Raw genomic sequence first — 24039 nt, forward strand, 5'->3', positions numbered from 1 at the left:
CTCTCTCTCTCTCTCTCTCTCTCTCTCTCTCTCTCTCTTCTTATCTTGTCTCTCTATCTCTTATTTCAAGGTCTATTTGTCTAGCCTTTATACAAGCTAAGGGGGGTACCCCCCTCCCTCTCTACATGTCTCCTCCTCATCTAGTTGATAGCATGGCAACCCATGTGTTCATGTTCAAGGTGTTAGTGATGATGCCATCAAGGCAACGATGATGCGATGAAAGGGTTTGACATGGCTAAAGAGAGGAATGGCAATCTAGGAGTCTACATGACTAGTGGTGATCATATGGTGGCATCTCATGACAAATTTTTTTTAAATTTAACATTCAACATCAAAACTAACATATGGGGAAACACACATCGCCTCATAGGGTGTCAAGTGTGATTAATCACCAACTTGGCCTACACTTGAGCACCTCCAAGCTTAGACAGCCCCTTGATATAAAACAAGGCCCATCTTGATCTTGATCTAATGGGCCATGAACACCTTAGAAAAGTCACATTGATATTCTTGATTCATGCCACCTCAAGCTCAAGTTGTAAGTCTTCCTCCCCTAAATAGTTAAGCTCCAAGCATTCATTTGGTTGTAAGAGGTAGAGGACACTTGCTAAGTGATGGGAAGCAAAAGGACACTGGCTAGGCACCTCAAAGTTGACATCATTCATCCATAGTGCATTAGGTACTCATCCACGTCTATTAAGGAGCACTTTTTGCACTATAGGAACAACCTCATAGGGCATTGGAGGCACCTAGCTTAGGCACTTAGTTGATAATCTTTCTTACACACTCATAATAGTTAGGAGTACCTAGTCACACCACACATGGATGTTTGTGGACATAGGTTCTAAGGATACACCTTTGCACTCCCACACAAAAGGAAGGATCCATAGGTGAGCACTTGTACCCACCATGCATGTGCATAGCAATTAGAAGTTGCTCGTACGCAAATACTAGTCTAGGCAGTGCTTATGCATTCTCTGGATAGTCACCCAAGCACCTGTGTTTAGGCACACACAACTTATCTTTAGTGCACCTATTATTACACAAGTGGTGCAAGGGCACATAGCTAACATAGTCTCAACAACTCAAAATTACCTTTTGGAATGTGCACCTCACCTAGGCGCATACACTTAGATCACACTCAATCATAGTTTAGAGGCTCCCATTGTTTAGAACATGCAAGCATACACCTAGACATGGCTACACACCTTATTTATAGACACTCTAGATCCCTCACTCGCATGTGCATGGTCACCCATTGCATGCCACATTCACACCCATAGCCTTAGGGACTCCATTAGTATGGCTCAAACAAAGACACACACACTCGTAGGGTTTTCCATAGCTAGCTACCACATTGTCCATATCACTAAGCATAAGAATCTCCCTTTCCTAAAACCACCATACACACACCCTAGGCACTTTCACTTAGAATATTCCCTTGAGCAGTTAGGCATAAAAACCCATCTTGCTTTGAGGGCACATGGGTACTTGACCACTCACTCAACCTTAGGACCGGCCCCCCAATAACCTTGGTTAGATTCCACATGCCTACACCATTCCTTAAATGTACATCTCAACCTTAGGCACCCTATTCTCACATCCTAGGCATGTCTACATCAACTGCATGATAGTTTTTGGCACTTCCTTGGGTCGAGACCACTAGTACATTAGTGTGCATAACAACTTAGCTCATCCACTTGTTGAATATTTGTATGTAGTCCTCAATAAAGTTAGTTCAAACTTTCAATATCTCTAGGCCACCATATTTTGCATGATTAGAATCTTGGATGCACTTTTAGTCTCACCCACTAACACCTCCTAGCCTCCTAGATTTAGATCCATTAAGACACTAGTCCTTTGCAATTTGGGTGGGAAATTGGCCAATAAAACTACCAATTGTTGAATTCAAATCATTACAAGGCCACATTCAGGGAAGTGCCAAGATCCATGAACATCATGTTGAGTCCATTACTTGATGGCAAGGATTCATTTAGAGGTACATCAAGATCCAGGGCTATGCAAAAAGACAACACACAAAGCTAACAAGAGGATGCCAACCTTACTAGGGGCTTGGAAAAATCCTCAATTTGCAATTAAGTTGCCAAGATCGATACAAGCTTGCTTGCCAAGATCCATTTATACCTAAACTCAATGGGTCTAAACTCGTGAGAATTTGCTTCAATTTGAATTTATGAGTGGCTTGACCTAGAACATAATTATGCCACCTCTTTGGCACACAACACTTAAGAGTTTAGCTAAGAAATTATGTGGGCACAATACATTCAAGCTACAAGAAGGGAAAAATGTTGAGTATAAACACATGGTTAAGGCTTTAAAGAATCACAACATTTGAATACAATCAAGGCCACACATTTTAACTAGCCCTAATTGTATTTCAATAATGAGGATATTTGTTATTATTAGTGATGCATTATATTCCAATTCATAGGTGAAAGTAGAGTTCTTTTCATGTGAAGAAAAGAAATGAGAGCTAAGTGATATTTCAACTATTGCCGAAGAGTTAAAGGCATGGAAAACATGGAATACAAATGACAAAAAAGTAATATTTCAACTATTGTAGAAGAGTTAAAGGCATGGATATTTCAACTAATGCAGAAGAGTTAAAGCCGTGGAAAACATTTTGAAGGTGAGGAGCATTGTAGATGCTTTGATTACTCTTGACACAATGCTTGGTGATGATGATTTGTTTTCATCTACTTTGGGTAGTCTTAATAAACAAATGATTGAAAATATTTTGTTACCATGCTGAATGGTTTTGCAAGATGCAAGATTTATAAAGTCCAAGTTATGTAGAGATGGATAATGATTCATGCTACTCGATTTCATGAATTGTAAAAGTTTCCTTTATCTTTGCATGATGGTGAGAAATGTGTCTATCAGATGTATTAAATGTGCCATCTATCACAAAAAAATCGGTGTCTATATGTTAGATGGTAAAGTTAGGGCTACATAGATTTAATGCAAAGGGATGTTTTGTGGAAGACTTTAATAATAAGTACAAGCTGATTGCAAAAGGAAGTAGAGTTAGTCGCATGTTTGCTTTGCATGCTAGAATTCCTACTATAATACAAACATATTGGATATGCAAATGTTTAAAGACTAAAATTAATACAGTCCAAAGGGTCACTTAAAGGTTTGCTTGCATTTAGAGTTGCTGAATTACATGAGATCTATGAAGCATATCAATTTGGGAAGCAAGTAGGACAACCTTTTTTACATGACAATATCGTAAGTAGTAATATATACGATGTTGTGCATATATATGTTTTGGTGGCACCAAGTAGTTTGTTGCATTCACTAATTGTTCTAGAAAGTTGTGAATGTATTTCGTGATGGAAAAGAATGAAGTGCTTGATCACCTCAAAATTTTCAAGGCTACTATTGAAAAAAAAAAGGTTTAAAAGTTAAGTGTTTGTTTGAGGTCAAATGGAGAAGGAGAATCTATCATATATCATTTTCATTGTAGGTTTGGGTGGTCCCAACCTCTAGAAGGCATCTTGAACCACAAGGATATTCCAAACCAATTCAAATGTGGATTTCTCTCCTTTTGTCTAACAAAGACAACTCTCTCTCTATCTCTGTCTCTCTCTCTCTCTCTCCATTTGTGTAGTGCAATAATGGTCCTTGGTGGTACCAGGGGGAGCAATAGAGTGGGGCAATGCATGTAGCACAATCAAGAGGGAGCATAAGACACACTAATGGCGGCAAGTAACTCAGTGACATGCATGAATAGGCACTAGGGTTGTCGAGTATGTGATAGTAAGACATGTGAGCCTTAATGGAGTAGTCAATAGTTCTAGCATTAATCGAAGGGTGGGATTTGGTTGTTGGGAAAATTGAGTTTTGTCCTTGAGTATTGGAGTTATCGAGTGGGATGAGGTGTGGCTTGATCAAAATAGTTATGAATATGAAGACATGTGTCTAATGTAGTGATGGCGTGTATGCTAGGAATGATAATAATGTTCATAATGATAGGTATTGGTAAGGGTGGGCACCCTTTTGTAAGTATGCATTATAGAGTCATATATAAGTGATGATAATAAAGAATAAGGGTACCAATTTGTAATGTCCCCATTATTCAGTTCAACTTAATAAACAATGTGTGTCCACATTTTGTTTAAACTAAAACAATGTTAAAAAATGTCCACTTCAAAAACAAGTTATTTTATGTTGGCAAAGTAATTTAGTTAATGGAATGTGAAAAGTTATCACCCTTGCATACATGCACATCATTAAACACATGTGTGCTTAGAAAATTAAATCATAATGTTTAAGTACAATAAAGGCCACACATTTTTTACTAGTCCTAATTGTATTTCAATAATGAGGATATTTGATATTATTAGTGAGGTGTTATATGCCAATTCATAAGGGAAGTACTTGATAAACCCTCCCAACAAGTTTGTTTTAGGTGAAGAAAGGAAACCAGAGCTAAGTGATCCTTCAACTACTGCAGAAGAGTTAAAGGCATGGAAAAAATAGAATACAAACAATAAAAAAGTAATGCATTGGTTATTTCTAGTCATCATTGATAACACTGTGTTGGGGTATATAAGAAACATTAAGAGTTCACATGCAACTTGAACCACCTTTGAATATATGTTTTTAGTAAATACAAAGGCATGGAAGATTCAACTCAACAAGATATTCACACTTTGAAGAAAGAGGAAATGTCCATAAATGAGTATGTTTTGAAGGTGAGGAGCATTATAGATGCTTTGATAGCTGTTGATGCAATGCCTAATAATGATGATTTGCTTTCATCTACTTTTGGTGGTATTAATAATGAAAATGATTGAATATCCTTTATTACTTTTATCTATGTATGGAAGCCGTTTCTAGATTTTGATGAGTTGGTCTCTCTCATGATTATGAAGAGATTAGTATATAGGGTGAATCATTAGAAAGAAGTAGTAAGAAATTCTAAGCATTCTACTCAAGTTCAAGAAGGGAATACAACAGACCCTCTTCAAGAGGCCATAGTATGGGATGTGCTGGTGATAACCAATAAAACACATTAAATCAATAGTTTGATGGCATGCAAATTTTGGGAGGTGGTGGTAATTGTAGAGATAAGAGGAGCTTTAAAGAAAGAGATGGATGATAAAACAAAGATTCTAGTAATTTCGGTATTATCTATCATTACTATGGAAGAAAAGACCATAGTACAATCCATTCTTATGATAAGAAGGTGACATTTGCAATGGTAAATTGAAGTAAGAAAAGTATGCCTAATCTTCAATGTAGAATGATGGTAAAACTAAGTATAGGTTTGTTATGCATCATGTGATGTAATGTTGTTATAAGAAAGGAAACAAGTGATGATATATGGTATGTTCATTCAAGTGAATCTAATCATATGACCAACCATGTCAAATGTTTTTGATAGATGTAGGATTTACAAAGTCTAGGTTACGTAGAGAGTAGTAATGATTCATGCTACTCGATTTCATGCATGGTAAATTTTTCATTTTTCATTGCTTGATGGTAAGACAAAGTGGTTATTAAATGTATTAGATGTCTGATCCATCACCAAGAATTCGGTGTTTGTTTTTTAGGTGATAGAGCCATGGCTGCATGTTAGGTTCAATGCAAAGAGATGTTTTGTGCAAGACTTTAATAATAAGTACAAGTTAATTGCAAAAGGAAGTAGAGTTAGTCGCATGTTTACTTTGGATGCTAGAATCCATAATATAATACAAACATATTAGATATCCAAATGTATAAAGGCTAAGATAGTCCAAATGGTTGCTTATAGGTTTTGCTTGCATTTAGAGTATCAGAATTACATAAGGTCTATGAAGCATGTTAGTTTGGAAAGCAAGCATGACAACTTTTTTGCATGACAATGTTATAAATAAGCAGTAATATATTTGATGTTGTGCATATATATGTTTGGGAGCCTACAAAAATATATCTATTGGTGGCATCAAGTATTTTGTTACATTAATTAATTGTTAATATGCTTAAAAGTTAAGTATCTAACATCATGTGGAGGGGGAGAATCTATTATATGCTTAAAAGTTAAGTGTCTAATATCATGCGGAGGGGGAGAATCTATTGTATATTATTCTCATTGTCAATTCAAGAGGTCCTAAACCTCTAAAAGGCATCCTAAACCTAAAGAATATCCCAAACCAAATTCAAATGTGGTTTTCTTTCATTTTGTCTGACAAAGACAACTCTCCCTCCCTCCCTCCCTCCAAGTCATGCTGGCGATAGCAAGAATGACTTGCTATCGCCATGTGTCTAAAATCATGTGGAGGGGGAGAATCTATTATATATTATTCTCATTGTCAATTCAAGAGGTCGTAAACCTCTAAAAGGCATCCTAAACCTTAAGAATATCCCAAACCAAATTCAAATGTGGTTTTCTTTCATTTTGTCTGACAAAGACAACTCTCTCTCTCTCTCTCTCTCTCTCTCTCTCTCTCTCTCTCTCTCTCTCTCTCTCTCTCTCTCTCGATAATAGAACACTTCCTCAAGACATCTCTCACTATTGCCACTTTTGTGGAGCTATAGTGGTCCATGGTGGTACTTAGGCGGGTAGTAGACCATGGCAGCACATGTAGCATAGTCAATAGGGAGTGCAAGTCATGCTGGTGATAGCAAGTAACTGAGTGACAGGCATGAACAAGTGCCAGAGAAACAACGAGGCTTGTGATGGGGTAGCAAGCATGTGATAGTGTGACCTTTTATGGGTCAATCTCAATGGTTTTAGCACTGGTTGAATAGTGGCAATTGATTGTTGGGGTAATCAAGTTTTATCCTTGAGTATTGTAGTTATCGAGTGGGATGAGGTGTAGCTTGAGTGGAGTAGTTATGAACACGAATATATGTGGCTAATGCAGTGATTGCATATAGGCTGGGAATGATGACCATGTGCACAATGGTAGGTATTGATAAGGAAGGGCACCCTTTCGTAAGTACAATCACAGAGTCGTGTACAAGTGAAGATGACAAAGAATAAGGGTATCATTATGTAGGTATTGGTAATGAAGGGCACATGGTGGCCCACCTTATGTAAGATCCCACATGAAACCTATCTAAGTTGCTGCAAGCTTCCTTTCTTGCTACTTGCTCAATCATATGATCACGTATGGCAACGAATAGTGATTTCTCTTACTTACTTATAGCATTCAACTTTTTATAATTGATGCATACATAAAATTTCCCATTCTTCTTAAGTACTATAATGATCGATGATACCTAGGCAATATGCTATATTTCATAGATGAATCCTACTTTTAGTAACTAGTGAATCTCTTCTCTAACATGGTGGGCAAGTTCTCACCCATATCTCTTGGTATTCTTTCATCAAGTTGATCAATTGTTCCTCATCCTCTACGATGAGGCTCTTAGAAATGTAAACAAGTTTAGAGGATTCCCTTGATGTTGCAATGTTTACTTCTTTGATCTTGGTTGGTCCCTCAATGGGTTCATTAGATGTGCCTTGCGCTTTGTGCCTAACAATACTACTACCCAGCTACTTTTTTTGAACTTCGTGAATCTCTTTCAACTCATTGTTTTGTGAGTATTGCATTTTAGGTGTTTTCACCTTAAATGGACTGAAAGTTTGGACTTAGACTTAGTAGATTGGGCTGGTTGAGGAATTTCTAGGTTAGAATCACTACTTCTACCCATATTAGAGTTAGAACTTGTTGTGGTGTTCTCTGGGACTTGAACTAGGTTGCCTTTGATTATGACCACCTTAGGACCAAGATAGTGATGTTCATAGTCAAGCACCTTGAGATATTGGAGCCATTCCAACTCTAAGTGCACAATACCCATGCCAATGAGTAAGCTCGAGGTCTAAGAGGGTTTGGGATTCGTATAGATTTGTTCAATGGTGTAGCTATCTATGTCGTAATCTGCTATATCAGACTCAGAATCATCATCGTCCTAAACTAATTGACAATCCTTGGAGTCACTCACTTCCGTGGCATCTACACCTTATTCCTTCATTAATGAGGCAAAAAGGCTATTATGAAAATTAAATATGACTTGATGCACGTGACATGTGAGGCTACTTAACAATTCTTTGAAGATGGCCAAATTAGTTTCTACATGATTACGAAAACATGGCTACCACTCGCTGAGGACCTTGTGTAATGCAAGCTTGTCCATTACAGTAGGATGGCCCAAAAAAGTTGCACATTTACCGAGTCAAGGGCCACCATAAAGAGTAGCATATAGATTGATTCTACTAGAGGATCTATCATGAGGTTTGAAATCTCATGCATTTTTCTGACTCAAGCATTCATAGACTGATTGATACTCTAGCTCTTCTATAAATGGTAGTTCTAAGGTGGCGTGAATGTGTATCCAATCATGTTCATCCTCAAGGGGTTGCATGCTTGTTAGAATCTCCACGCAAGAGTGTCAAGATAGGGTCCAAGTTAGCCAGTGAGGTTTTCCACTAAGACACTATCTCGATGCAAACTGCCTCCTTCTTATTTCTTAAAAAGACCAGACCATTGCCCAAGTCCTCGACAAGACATGCATTGCATATCCATGGTCAGCCAAGCAATAGATCATAATCTACTCCTTTCATGACAATGAATGTAACCTTGAATTGCACCCCAACGATCTCAATAAGCCAATATCTTAGAACCCTTATTGGTCTAACTTTAAAACCATTGGTGATCTGGGATTAAAATGTACTAGTTCAATCAATGGATTTTTCCAAGCTTGGAGTACATCTTGATTCACTATCCTCACACATGTTCCACTGTCAATGATTCCTTGCCAAATAGTATCTCCAAGGTTCTCCATGGGAAGAATAGCATGTCGCTTGGCTCGTTTCCCCAAAATGTGTTAACCCCTAAAGCACTTAAGGTTGGAGGTGCACTAAAGCTGAGTTGTAGAATATGGTGAAATCTGGCAAGGTTCATTCCTTCTACCCAATATTTTAATCCTTCACAAATTAATGAGATACATTTGAAAAAATTTCCAAGTAAAATTGTAATTTTTGTGGATGCAAGAGCTACAATAATGGTTGTTTTGATGGCCTCATATATATAATGAGACCTGCTTGTATCATGAACAAGAGAAGACTCTTATTCTATGGGTTGCAGTTCATTCAGGGGTTCAGCCATGATTTCAATTTGTCATTTCTTTTCTTGAAGAGATGCATGGGATAGGCTTGGAAGGTTCAGGATCTCATTAGCCTGCACTATTTGGAACTCATCTTGAGTCACCTTTACCCATTCCTTAACCTTGAAAATTGTAGTTAGCTGCTGAACTAGGTTAGGGTATACCTCATCCTTGGTGATGGTTTCTTTAGTAGTCTATGGTACTGTTGTAGAACTCTCTATGCTAGAGGCAGCAACATTCTCTTAAGTTTGAGTTTAGCTCTCTTTCTCATTTTCTTGGTGCTCTTTTTGCCAATAATGGATCCATTCATAGTCATGGGACCTTCAATGCTTACTCCCCCAACCTTACGTTGTGTGAGAGTGATGGCATGCATAAGAATGGGAAGGCTATCTTCATCATTTTCCACTATAAATAGGCTCAAAGGAATATATGGCACTACAACCTTCCTTTTGCTTGCCTTACACTATGGATAATCTAGATACATGTGTGTAATTTCACATTCAAGGCAATGTTGGCCATCATCACCTACCTTAGACTACTCTTGTTTCTTTGGACACCTCGAGGAAACATGCCATAGTTGCCCACAATTCCAATAGGCAATGGGGTCCTAATTTGCAGACATGCCTCATTTCCAACCTCATACCAACATAATAAAGGGTATAGGATAGTAGTCCATGAGGATTAGACGTCCTTCATCATTGTAATAGACAAAAGGGCTTGTTTATTTTGCTTCTTCTGTTGGTTCTTCATATAAGTGGACAAGGGCATCACTAGGCGGGTGCATGACAATTGGCATAGGAGGTCTAGGGATTCCTAAGGGTTTAATCTCAGCTCATTGCATGGCCACTATAGAGGGGCTAGTAGTGCCAATGATGGGGCAAGTGGAGGCTGTTTGGGCCATGGTTAAATTGTTGGTAGGCAAATGTAGGAGCAAAGAGCCTACATGGGGCTCTACAATATGGTACTTCATGGCCAAATCATCCACAATTCATGCATGATCAAGGTGGTCGAGGACATTCTAAAGGTAGGTGATCCCCATCCTTGCAATGAATGCATTATACGTTTTGGTTGTGGGATCTAGAAATTTTGAGTGATTTTTCTATCTTGAGTAGTTATTGCTCTAATTCATAACATCTACAATAAACTCTTAGGTTTCCTTGGTTTCTGTGTAGTTTTGCCCTACAATCATGACTAATAAGATCCATATGGCCTTTTCTCTCTAATCCATTTCATGGTGGAGGTGGTCCACATGGATAGGCTTATCCAAAACATTATTGATGTTGGAGCGATCAAGTTCAAAGTTCCTAACCAAGGTTTCACAAGACCTTTCATTGTAGATGCCTTTGATGAAGGCTTCTGTTTGCCATGGTGATGGGTCGCTCTATGGTGGTAGAGATTTGTTTGTACAGAATCTGAACCTTAGAGATGTAATCTCTCCGACTCTCATCCTCATTACTACTCGATGTTTATGAGTTGAACAATGAGGTTATCCCCATAGCTAGTTTTTATGAAGCATTTACTAAATATGTCTATAAGCAATATGAAGGAGGACTTCTCAACAGCATCAAGATTAGTCAACCATGTTTGTCCATTTTTTCCTAAGCAAAGTTCATAAGCAATATGAAGGAGGCCTTCTTAGTAGCATCAAGATTAGTAAACAAGGTTTGTCCATTTTTTCCTAAGCAAAGTTCAAAGGCTTGAGCTTGATTGGTGTCACCAATAAGGTTATTGGCATCATAGACTTGCACAAATTTTTTGATAAAGCTATAAGGGTCATCCTCGATGCAGTATTTATCTAGCTATTTTGCAACTAAGGGGATTTTTGCCTAGTCTCTAGAACTTAGAATGTTTTCCATTCAGGTTAGGATGGTTTGTGTAATGTGGGTCCCTACTTGCATCAAATAAGAGTAGTCAAACAAGGGCATCATTGCATGGGACCTAAGAAGGAATCCTATCCCCATCCTATTGCTCTTGCATTCAATAACATTCGATGGATATTTTCCATCTTTGCTTGCATGGTTGCAAGCTGGTGTCTAGTGTCATTGTTAAGATCTAGTTGTCAATTAAGAGTGTTTATCCGTTGGCCTTGTGGTCTCTCAAAGTTTTTCCATTACCTCAAGAGTCATATTAGAGACATTAAACTTTGTAGCTTACTAGAAGTTGTTGATTGAGGCTTGGAAGTCGTTCAAGGCATTGCCTCAAGCCCTCAATTCTCTCCATTGTGCTTGGTGTCATCCTCGTGGTCTCTCTTGCTTCTCAGTGGTCTAACTAGATAACTTAGTTAATTAGGTCACGTATAGGGGTGTTCTAAATGTCTAGAATCTACTAGGACTGGGGTCTCTCCTTGATGTGGGTGTTGGAAGGTCACATCTATGTTTTGCTTCTTATTTTTGAGTCTCCTACCTTTATCTCTTCTTGTTCTTTAGATCATTGAATATTGAGCCATCAAACAATGTGTAAAAAACACTTTCATGCAGCACTTTTAACTTTTCAAACAATTATACTTGCATTAGATTAATTGTGTTTCCTTCTGGTTTTCTTGACGGTTTTTTTTTGCCCTGTTGAGCTTATTTCTTTTCCCTTGCGAGTTTCCTTTTTAATTATTGCAATTACCCTTTCTTTTCACTTTGTGCATGTGCAAATGCAATTGCGCTCATTGAGGGTGGAATGTAGTGACTACATGGGGTGCAACAATGCACATGTGTGGAAAGTGAATTAATATGTGTGCTTAGAGTGCTCAACATGTAGAGTTATGATTCCTTCTCATGCCTTAAGGTATGCAAATGTAGATTGAGAAGAAAGGTGTCCTAAGGTGAGCTCAGAGGCTTAGTTGTTCAGGGTTAGTGCATAGTGCATGTGCACTCTAAACAGGTGTGACTATGTGCAATTACAAAAATATTTAGGTGGCATGTGACATGCAATTCTAGATACAAGTGCAAGTGCAAGAGGTAGTGTACATAAGTGCACATGAGTGCCAACACATCTAAGTGCAAATGCGATTAGGTGCAAGTGCTCCTAAGTGCATGTACAGATAAGTGCACTAATTTCAAGCATACATAGGCACACACAAGTACACTCAAGCATACACAAGTACACAATGGTTGGCTCAATACATGTTTTTCTACACTAGGTTAAGGTGTTTAGAGTTGCTAGCACAAGTGCATCAGAAGTGCACATGTGTGTACATGCACATGTCCATGTCAGTGTGTGCCAATGTTAGCGTGTGTGAGTGTCAAAGCAACCGCACTATGTGCAATCAAGCGCATAAGTGAACTAGGTGAGGCTAAATGTAAGGTTTGCAGTAGTGGACCTAGAGTGGGTGGGGTTCTGGATACTAGTGCACTCAAGGGTACTGAAGTTCACATGCATGTGTCTATGCCAGTGCCAGCGCCAATGCACATTTGTGCACACGAATGCATGCAATCACACCGTTGCACACTGGTGCACTGCAAGATGCCACCTTCTTCCCTCCAAACTTCCCTTGCAAACAAGGTGGGTGTGGGTTGGTATTGAGACAAAAAAGACTCTTGCAACAAGTGCATGTATGAGTGGCATACTACTATTCACTTGTTTGTGCAGTTGGGATCTTAAATGAATTCAAGGCTCATAATGAGTACACATGATACATACGTTAACTACAAGTAGTTATGAAAGATTGTGTGTAGGAGTGGGATAGTGCACAAATGTATGTGCACTAGTGCACATGGGTAATGCTTAATGCACATAATGCACCAAAGTTGAAAGTTGATATGCAAGTGCAGTGCACTGGGACTAATACACTATGATATGGAAGGTTACTATGAATTGTGTGAAGAGATGGATCTAATGGTAATGCAAGGTTCTAGTGCACACAAGTGTACATGCTAGTGCTAGTGCAAGTGCACATACATGTTTGTGCACTCAAATGTACACAAGTTCACTCAGGTGTATGCAAGTGCACAAGAGAGTGCAATTTGATGTGGCAAGTACACATACAAGGCCTCATTGTCTTTCCTTACTCCCCCTCAAGCCTCCCCTACAAATAGTATGGTTGTTGGCTTGTGAAAGGAGAGAGAGAGGTGGGTCATCATGCATTAGGGTTGTTTAGAAGAAGTGTGTCTACAATGATTGCACTGGAGTGCACTTATAGTGTATGTATGGTTGAGATACAGCACTAGTGCGAGGTGCAACACATTATGGCGAGTCTTAAAGTGCTAGTGCATGTTTCGATGTGCAGAGACTTCTATGTGGACGCAAGAGTACTTGGGATTATGGATGCAATGAAAGATGCAACCCCTAGGTACATAAGGGTATACTCAAGTGCACATAGGGTGAGTTAGTGCAAGTGCCAATGTGCTAGAGCACACATAAGTGCACACTAGCAGAAAGGGGATCGATCGCAAGCCCAATTCATAATGGGTGCATGTGCAAATGCGATTGCATGCATTGAGAGTGGAATGTAGTGACTACGTGGGGTGCAACAGTGCACATGTGTGGAAAGTGAATTAATATGTGTGCTTAGAGTGCTTAACAACAGCGCTCAACATGTAGAGTTATGATTCCTTCTCATGCCTTAAGGTATGCAGATGTAGATTGAGAAGAAAGGTGTCCTAAGGTGAGCTCAGAGACTTAGTTGTTCAGGGTTAATGCATAGTGCATGTGCACTCTACACAGGTGTGACTATGTCCAATTACAAGAATATTTAGGTGGCAAATACAATTAGGTGCAGGTGCACCTAAGTCTAAGTGCAAGTGCTCCTAAGTGCATGTACAGGTAAGTGCACTAATTTCAAGCATACATAGGCACACACAAGTACACTCGAGCATACAAAAGTACACAATGGTTGGCTCAATACACGTTTTTGTGCACTGGGTTAAGGTGTTTAGAGTTGCTAGCACAAGTGCATTAGAAGTGCACATGTGTGTATGTGCACATGTCCATGTCAGTGTGCCAATGTTAGCGTGTGTGAGTGTCAAAGCAACTGCACTATGTGCAATCAAGCACATAAGTGAATTGAGTGAGGCTAAATGTAAGGTTTGCAATAGTGGACCTAGAGTGGGTGGGGTTCTGGATACTAGTGCACTCAAGGGTACTCAAGTTCACATGCATGTGTCTATGCGAGTGCCAGTGCCAATGCACATTTGTGCACACGAATGCACGCAAGCGCACCATTGCACACTAGTGCATTGCAAGATGCCACCTTCTTCCCTCCAAACTTCCCTTGCAAACAAGGTGGGTGTGGGTTCGTATTGACACAAAATAGACTCTTGCAACAAGTGCATGTATGAGTGGCATACTACTATTCACTTGTCTGTGCAGTTAGGATCTTAAATGAATTCAAGGCTCATAATGAGTACACATGATATTTATGTTAACTACAAGTAGTTATGAAAGATTGTGTGTAGGAGTGGGATAGTGCACAAATGTATGTGCACTAGTGCACGTGGGTAATGCTTAATGCAAATAATGTACCAAAGTTGAAAGTTCATATGCAAGTGCAGTGCACTCGCACTAATACACTACGATATGGAATGGTACTATGAATTGTGTGAAGAGATGGATTTAATGGTAATGCAAGGTTCTAGTGCACACAAGTGTACATGCTAGTGCTAGTGCAAGTGCACATACATGTTTGTGCACTCAAATGTACACAAGTGCACTCAAGTGTATGCAAGTGCACAAGAGTGTGCAATTTAATGTGGCAAGTACACATACAAGGCCTCATTGTCTTTCCTTACTCCCCCTCAAGCCTCCCCTACAAACAGTATGGTTGTTGGCTTGTGAAAGAAGAGAGAGAGGTGGGTCATCATGCATTAGGGTTGTTTAGAAGAAGTGTGTCTACAATAATTGCAATAGAGTGCACTTATAGTGCATGTATGGTTGAGATACGACACTAGTGCAAGGTGCAACACATTATGGCAAGTCTTAAAGTTCTAGTGAATGTTTCGATGTGCAGAGACTTCTATGTGGACACAAGAGTACTTGGGATTATGGATGCAATGCAAGATGCAGCCCCTAGGTACACATGGGTACACTCAAGTGCACATAGGGTGAGTTAATGCAAGTGCCAATGTGTTGGAGCACGCATAAGTGCGCACTAGTGGAAAGGGGATCGATTGCAAGCCCAATTCATAATGGGTGCCTAAAATCATGCGCACCTACTTACTTTTTCAAGAGAATTGATCTATGAAGTATAGTGGCCATCTCTCACTAATCTCTTTGCACCCTAAAAAAGGATCAATTCATAATGGGTGCCTAAAACCATGCGCACCTACTTATTTTTTCAAGAGAATTGATGTATGAAGTACAGTGGCCATCTCTCATTTAGACTCTCACATATATTATGAATGTTGAGATTCGCTTGTACTGAGTGTATGTGGCTTCCAAGCTTGAAGGAGGAGGCCTTTGTGAAGCTCCATGACCCTTGAGTGTATTCCTTTCATTCTTAACCCTCTATGGCCTTTGCATGCAAGAAGGAAGCATGAGCTTAGGCACAGGAGAGTGCTCAAGAGAAGGAAGAACAAAGCTTCACCCATTCAATTCCTCACACACACACACACACACTCTCTCTCTCTCTCTCTCTCTCTCTCTCTCTCTCTCTCTCTCTCTCTCTCTCTCTCTCTCTCTCTCTCTCTCTCTCTCTCTCTCTCTCTCTCTCTCTCTCTCTCTCTCTCTCTCTCTCTCTCTCTCTCTCTCTCTCTCTCTCTCTCTCTCTCTCTCAGCACTTTCACTCTCACTCTCCCAATTGAAAGTAAGAGTTCAAAATTTGCACACAGATGAAAAGTCTATTATATTCTTTCTCATCCCTTAAATTAAAAAATATTAAGGGTTTCCCCATCCCCCTTAGGCATCCTACCCATTTTGTGGTTCTTTTTAGTTGGTCATGGACCTTTTTACATGCAAGTAAGCTTTAATCTTGATGAAGGAATAAACTATAATAAAAATGCTAGTTGCTAAGTGCAACTTGCATAGGAGGGAGCCTAGCTCTCATAAAATAACCATGCCAAGTGTTACAAAAATAACTACATTCTCCAAAATTTGTATAAAAAATTGTAGGGTTGAATTTCTTTGTATAAAAAATTGTCCAACCTATTATTTCCTTAACTGCACATGCATAAAATAATGGGTGCACCTACTTATTTTTTCAAGAGAATTGATGTATGAAGTACAATGGCCATCTCTCACTTAGACTCTCACATGTATTATAAATGCTGAGATTCACTTGTCGTGAGTGTATGTGGCTTCCAAGCTTGAAGGAGGAGGCCTTTGTGAAGCTCCATGACCCTTGAGTGTATTTCTTTCATTCTTAACCCTCTATGGCCTTTGCACGCAAGAAGGAAGCATGAGCTTAGGCACAAGAGAGTGCTCAAGAGAAGGAAGAACAAAGCTTCACCCATTCAATTTCTCACACACACACACACACACACACACACACACACACACTCTCTCTCTCTCTCTCTCTCTCTCTCTCTCTCTCTCTCTCTCTCTCTCTCTCTCTCTCTCTCAACACTTTCACTCTCACTCTCTCCCAATTGAAAGCAAGAGTTCAAAATTTGCACACTACAAGGAATTGGGCAATTAGCAACGCCGATTAGCGACGGCGGATATTGACGTCGCTATTTGCAAATAGCGACGCCGCAGGGAAAAAAACGCGACCGAAACCCGAGCGCGGTTTTTATTTCTTTTGCTTCGACTTTTGAGAGCGAGAGCGAGCGAGAGAGCGAAGGCTTTGTGAGAGAAGAAGAGGAAGAAGACTTGCTGCCGCCGCCGCCGCCGCCGTCGCTGTTCGTGAAGGAGAGGAGGAGCCTTCATCACAAAGAGAAGCCGCCCCACGCTCGCCATATCTCATTGGTGAGTCTCCCTCTCTCTTTCTTTTGCTTGTTCAAGGTTTAAATCATTCTCTTTTGCTTGTTTAGGAGAGGAAATGAAAGAGAAGGAGAGGGAGAGGGAGAGAGAGGGAGAGAAAGAGAAAGAGAGAGAGTGTGCATTCTCTCTCTCCCTCTCCCTTTTGCTTGTTTAATGTCTAAATCACTTTCTTTTTTGCTTGTTTAGGAGAGGAAACGAGAGAGTAAGAGAGGGAGAGGGAGAGGGAGAGGGAGAGGGAGAGAAAGAGAGGGAGGGGGAGAGGGAGGGGGAGGAAATGAGAGAGGGAGAGAAAGAGAAAGAGAGGGAGAAGGAGGGAGAGTGCATTCTCCCTCTCCCTTTTGCTTGTTTAATGTTTAAATCACTTTATTTTTTTCTTGTTTAGGAGAGGAAATGAGAGAGAAAGAGAGCGAGAGGGAGAGGGAGGGGAAGGAAATGAGAGAGTGATAGAAAGAGAAAGAGAGGGAGAGTGCATTGTCTCTATCCCTCTCCCTTTTGCTTGGAGGATGTTTAAATCACTTTATTTTTTGCTTGTTTAGGAAATGAGAGAGAAAGAGAGATAGAGAGGGAGAGGGAGAAAAAGAGAGAGAGGGAGGGGAAGGAAATGAGAGAGGGAGAGAAAGAGAACGAGAGGGAGAGGGAGAGGGTGAGAGAGAGAGAGTGCATTCTCTCTCTCACGACGAGTTTGGTTGTTTGTTGTTTGAATCACTTTCTTTTTTGCTTGTTTAGGAGAGGAAATGAGAGAGAAAGAGAGAAAGAGAGAAAGAGAGAAAGAGAGGGAGAGGGAGAGAAAGAGAGGGAGAGGGAGGGGAAGGAAATTTAAGATAATAGACTTATTGATAATGGTATGCAATGTGCTTTGCCATGGGCCAGGTACATTGGTGACTCTTTAAGATGGCTTAAAAATGGTCAATTCCTTCATAATGTCCAAGTAGGGGATCTAATTGTGATATGCATAATTCATTGTTTTTGTATTAACTTTATAGGCATGCCAAATTAGAAATCATGCCAACTAGTCAACGGAAGGACTAAAAGAAAATGATACCCTAGCTAATGGTCATTACGGTACTTCATCAAAATGAACCCAAAAGTATTGTTATAGAAGAAGAAACCCTTAAATTGAGTATAGGATAATTTCTCTCAGGTCTTATGACTATGAGTAGAATTGATTGAAATAAATTTTATTACTATAGTTATTAAATTTCATAGATGGCGCGCATTAATTTTAAAATGGATTACTTATACTCAAAGCCGAGATATAACAAATAATTATCTACCCGGACAAACAAATCCTTGAGCATGATACAAGGCCGAGATATAACATCGGAAAATCTCTCAACTACTATATACAATGCAAGATTTATGGTCAACTTGCAACTTGATGTACATCTCCATAAAGCTATCCATTTAAGCCTCGTTTGCTATAATGTAGATAAGATGGAAAATGAAGAAGGTCTTATTGTTCAAGGCCGCGAGACGTGTCTTAATCAATGTGTCCCATGTCCTTGCTTTCAATGCAAGTTGGCAATTAGATGAAAACGCCGATTGTCTATAGAACACGTACGACGATTTGGCGAGTTTCAATCTGAGATCATTGATCAGGCAATTGCAGATTTTCAGCAAACGGTAATTTGAAGTTAATATTAATCATGCATTGTACTCTCAAGCTAATTGAAAACCATACACAATAAGATTGGGTCTTGTTGGCAAATTTTCTATCCAGGGGGGTGATGTCTCGACCCAAGGGGGAGTGCACCCTTTGCGGCCAATTAGAAGAGTTCGTGGACGTGTGATGGATGGATTGCAGGAGCCAATCGACCACTCGCAAGGCCCATCTATACAGTCAATGCCAGAGGAGACAGACAACCTTCCCGACCTGCCTACAATCTTGGAGCCTGAGATGGAGGCAATGATCGATACATTGATTCCCATGGATGTTGAGACATCTAACCCGCTTAGAGAGGAAGCATCCATACCATTATATGATGGGTGCCGAGTATCTCGGTTGAAGACATTGCTTGCACTCTTAAGTGTGCAAGCAAAATATGGTTGGAGCGATACGAGTGTGACTGAGTTATTCAGGTACCTTGCACACAGGCTTCATTGATTTTTTTTAAACAGTATTATTGCAAACATTTGTGTTTTTTCAAGGTGTTTTATGATTTTTTTTCAGGTTATTGAAATATCATATATTGCCACCTGCAAATACCATGCTTGAGTCTTGTGATGATGCACGACATGTTTTACGGAAGCTTGGCATGGACTACAATAACATCCATGCATGTATCAACGACTGCATATTGTTTTGAGATGAATACGAGACTATGGAGACATGTCCAAAGTGTAGTGCTCACAGGTATCGACAGGACTTGCAAGGGCAAACCATCCCTCAAAAAGTTCTTAGACACTTTCCGCTCATCCCCTGCATAAACCACATGTTTCGCACGTCTGCCATGGCAAGCTTGACAACTTGGCATGTGCAGAATAGGTCCACGGATGGAGTTCAATGAATATCAGCGGATTCGCGCGCATGGAGCCACATTGACTCTACCTTCCCAAGCTTTGCGCGAGAGCCAAGGAATCTTCGGCTCGGTCTCGCCATGGATGGTGTGAACCCATTCGGTTTGTGCTCGACTTCTTACAGTGTGTGGCCTATAGTGCTTGTCAACTACAACATCTCTCCATGGCTTTCTACGAAGAAAGGACATCTCATCCTTAGCTTGCTCATCCCGGGCCGCGTGGACGGAGATGGGAGAGGGCCCATCTTAGGCAGACTCCTAGGGGTTATGGATACCTAGTGGATAGTAGGTCAGGAGCCATCATCATGAATGATGAGGGGAGGAGGGTGATGGCTCGCATGAGAGAGTTGTGCCAACAAGTTTTTCGGCACAACGTTCTGGATCATTGGAGGAACATATCAGAGGGGAGCAAGGACTATATAGTAGCATCCTTGCACGAGGAGTTCCCGGTGCCAGCCGCAGTAGATAGATTCTCTACGGGCTAGATGATGGATTGCATGCGTGCATACATGTCACATAGACGATCCGACGCACGCAAGGCAATCAAGAGTGGGGCTCCAAAGCCCGAGTGGTTAGATGCAGATGACTGGCGCCGACTGAGGGAGGACGCTACAGATTCACCAAGACGTTGGAGTCAGCAGCAAGAGGCGGCGAGGGCACCAATCGAGGCCGGATCGGTGCATCATCTTGGGAGTGGCGGCCACAAGACATATTTGGAGGACTTTGTAAGTTTCTCTTTTGTTTTGCTTATTTGTTTTTTTGAGATATTCTTTGTACTGACAATCATGTTTCTAACAGTTAGCATTTTGTTTTCTTTGCAGCACTCCATTACAAATCGCGATCCGCAAGGCCTTGAGACTCGATATGTAGAGAGGCACGGTCTCAGGGCATTGATCGACTGATTGCATAGACGCGGCGGCCCTGTAAGTCACTCATCTTTCTTGTTCGTAGTTACCATGAGATATTTGAATGCATTATTGTATGGTGGATTGATATGTTGTTTCTTTTTCTGCAAAATCCGTTTGATGCTCCTTTACGACGGGACGAGCTTTCGGGGGACGAGGATTTGTAGCTCGCCCTTGGATCCTTAGAGCTTACACACCTTTAGTTTTTAGTCGCCTGATCTATGTAGACATTTTCTATGTATTAGTGATATCGTTTCATGATTGTACCAATCGCATTTTATGCGATCATGTATTTATTTCATGTATCAGTTTTATGATTTCAATATAGATTCTTTTTGTTTGCAAGCGCTTTGTATGCAGCAGTGCAGAAACTATTTTGTATGGCTCTCATACAGCACATAGTGCTATATTTACCTTGCCACAAAATTTTTTTTTCTCTGTTACCGTCACTATTTGCGTCGCAAATTTACTCCTCGCGTCGCTATTGACATCACTATAAGCGTCACAAATTTACTGGTTGCGTCACTATTTGCGTCGCGCATATAGCGACGCAAATAGCGATGCATATAGCGACGATTCTATGGCGTCGTCAATAACGACGCTTTTTGCGACGACGGGGGCAAATTTTGTTATTTGTATTTTCGTTGCTTTAAACGTCGCTATAAGGTCTATATCTTGTAGTGGCACACAGATGAAAAGTCTATTATATTCTTTCTCATCCTTTAAATTAAAAAATATTAAGGGTTTCCCCATCCCCCTTAGGCATCCTATCTATTTTGTGGTTCTTTTTAGTTGGTCATGGACCTTTTTACATGCAAGTAAGCTTTAATCTTGATGAAGGAATAAACTATAATGAAAATGCTAGTTGCTTAGTGTAGCTTGCATAGGAGGGAGCCTAGCTCTCATAAAATAACCATGCCGAGTGTTACAAAAATAACTACATTCTCCAAAATTTGTATAAAAAATTATAGGGTTGACTTTCTTTGTCTGGCTTCTTGCTACCTTACGAGGACTCAATTTGACTTGAGTGCAATTGGACTAGAATCTAAGTGTTAGAGTTGAATGAACTTCGATATAAGTTAGGTCCGAGTAGATGGATCCCAACCAAGTTTAGGTCTATGTGGATCTAGATGGGTAGTTGGATTCAAGTGGATCTATCAAATTTGAATGTGTCACTTGATGTAGATTATCACTTGAATGTAAATGGTCACACTGAGACTTGGATGGTCAATTGAAATCGAATGGTCATATGAGTGCTAGGCCTTGAATGGCTATGTACTTAATGGCTGTCAAGTCCCTTTCCTCTCTCTACCTTGATTGGTGTTGACTTGAATGAGGCACCCCAAATTAAATTATATTCCCTCTAACAATATCTATGGCCATTCAATATAATCTAGGAAGGAAGCTTCGTTTTGTGCACCTTTTGATCTTTGAGTGTTTCAATTAGAAAAATCTCATTATCCTCTTTTCAAATGCAGCTCAAGATCCCCAATTCTTATGTATCCTCTTTGCCTCTCGAGCACTCTTAGTAGTCAAATGAGTTGCACTCAAATCGAATGCCCTTAACACTCGAGTGAATGTAACCCACAGCATACTATAGAGAGAGTTCTTTCAACCTCTTCTCCTCTACATACCCAACCTATTATTTCCGTAGCTGCACATGCATAATCTCTATTATAATAGGCCAATGGGTCATAAATTATTTTTGGGTTTTTGTAGGTTTATATTGAATGTGGATCTTCTACCTAATCTTATCGATTCCAAACATGAAGTTGCCTTTAGCTAGTTCCTCAGAACTATATTTTCCTACTCTAGTCTATTCTGGTAGGCATAGATTCTGGGTAAGCACAACTTGGGCAATCGAAATTTCACCTCTCAATCCGAATATTGGGCATGCAAGCTTCCTATTCCATTGCACGAGGGGAATACAAGTGTCTTAGAGTAATTGATTCTACCCATGTCTTAGTAACAAAATCAAAATGGTAAGCCACACACATGATATGGAGGACTCGGGGTTTAGCAAAAAATGAGATCAAAATGGCGAGCTACACGAGTGACACGCAAGACTTGGATGGAACTCCTCCTGTTTTAGGAGCTCAGTATTCTTGGACTCAATGACCCCTCACATGATCTACTCATATTCTATTCTTGGAACCATCTACTCTCTCCTAAGCATTCGAAGCAAGCAAGAAAGAAAACAACCAAGAGTTCACGCGCGCGCATGGCAGCTCACAAACGGTTCAGCATCCCATCTGTCTGATTGTATGCCTAAGGGTTGAGCATCTCCATGCCGCCCCACCGGCCTACGAGCTCGGAGGTCCTTTGCCGGTTCCAAAAGCGGTGCTTGGGTGCACGACGACCACGCGCGAACGCCCCACGCATATGCGAGTTTGTGACGCCTTGGCGGGGCGGTCTCTCGGGAGGAATGAGGAGACGGGAGACGTGTGAGAAGGGAGCGGCCTGCGATGCTGCATACATCGCCTCGAGTGGTTCGGGAAGAGAAGGAGCTGCCGGATAGAAAGGGAGGATGAGCACACCGCCAAGCCAAATGCATGCCGATGTGTGGCCGCAACAAAAGAGAAGTGGAGCTACCATTGACCCGTTTGGGAGATTCGGTGGGGGCTCTCAAACCTTGGTACCCCTGTAATACCAATGAAATGAAATGCGAGAAGGGGAAAAGGGAGTTTGGAAAGGAGGAGACTTTCGGTGAATATCAAATTCGAGGAGGGGGGCCTCTCTCGAGTCTTGAGCTCTGCTGCGTTTACGTTGGCGTTTCCGTCCCTTAGGTATAGCCTGCAGCCTCTGGTCGTGAATGGGGTGCTTGCTGGGAGGGAGGGAGGGAGGGAGGGGGGCTACCTACTACTTAAGGCGAAGCCTGGCTGGCAGTAAAGCATACTTACCTGGGCGGGGTTTATCGGTGATCAGGAAGGCCGATGGCCTAGGGTCGGCCTCTCCATTGCACTGCGGACGGGCCGCACTCTAGCATCTCCCCTGAGTGGGAGAGTGCACGTCATAATTTGTGGCAGCGGGGGCTCGCGTTCGCGCGGCCCCTATTCAGAGCGAAGCCCCAACCTGCAGATGCATCCACGCTGCAAGTGTCGTTCGGAACGCCTTCCGACTGATCTTCGTCGTCGCCCCCAGGCCATCGGTGCAGATTTCAGAGAGAAAAGTCCCGATCTGGCAGCGCATGGTAAGTCTCGTTCCGACGTCCCATGGACGCCGCAGCTTTGATCCTGCTGGCCCGGCCTGCCGCATGGACCGCACCACAATCGGAGTTTTGATGACCGGGCCCACCTGGGTGGTTGCGGACACGCTTGGATGGCGGGGCGGGAGGCCGGGGTCTTCTCGGCGCGATCAAATTGTTGCTTGCTGCGCAGGTGGCTCCGGCGCCATGGATTCTGATGGAGAGGTCAGCACTGATCTTTCGGTCTCTTTCCTTCCTTCTAGGCTTGTGCTGCCAGGTCCTGCTCCGACCACACACACACGGCACTTGCTTGGTTTGTGTCAAGGGAGGATGAGATGACCTCATGGTCTCCCTCGATGATTACATACCATGTGGTGGAGACGGAGCAGGTTAGGAGGCCTCTCCTGCCTAGCTTCCGATTTTCTCCCTCGATACGTCGAGGGTGCACCGTGACAAGGGACCAAAGCAA

General features: G+C 41.2%; 1 non-coding gene across 1 annotated transcript; it reads left to right on the forward strand.

Annotated features, from left to right (window-relative positions):
• The first annotated feature begins 23278 nt into the window (after positions 1 to 23278).
• LOC148025888 (U1 spliceosomal RNA) lies at positions 23279 to 23440 on the forward strand. Its single transcript, XR_015693225.1, has one exon. It is a non-coding gene; the product is annotated as a U1 spliceosomal RNA (small nuclear RNA).
• The last annotated feature ends 599 nt before the right edge of the window (positions 23441 to 24039 follow it).

The sequence above is a fragment of the Lygodium microphyllum genome, chromosome 14 (assembly GCF_053477565.2).
Source record: "Lygodium microphyllum isolate KBCC chromosome 14, Lygodium_microphyllum_v1.1.10, whole genome shotgun sequence".
Classification (NCBI taxonomy): Eukaryota; Viridiplantae; Streptophyta; class Polypodiopsida; order Schizaeales; family Lygodiaceae; genus Lygodium; species Lygodium microphyllum.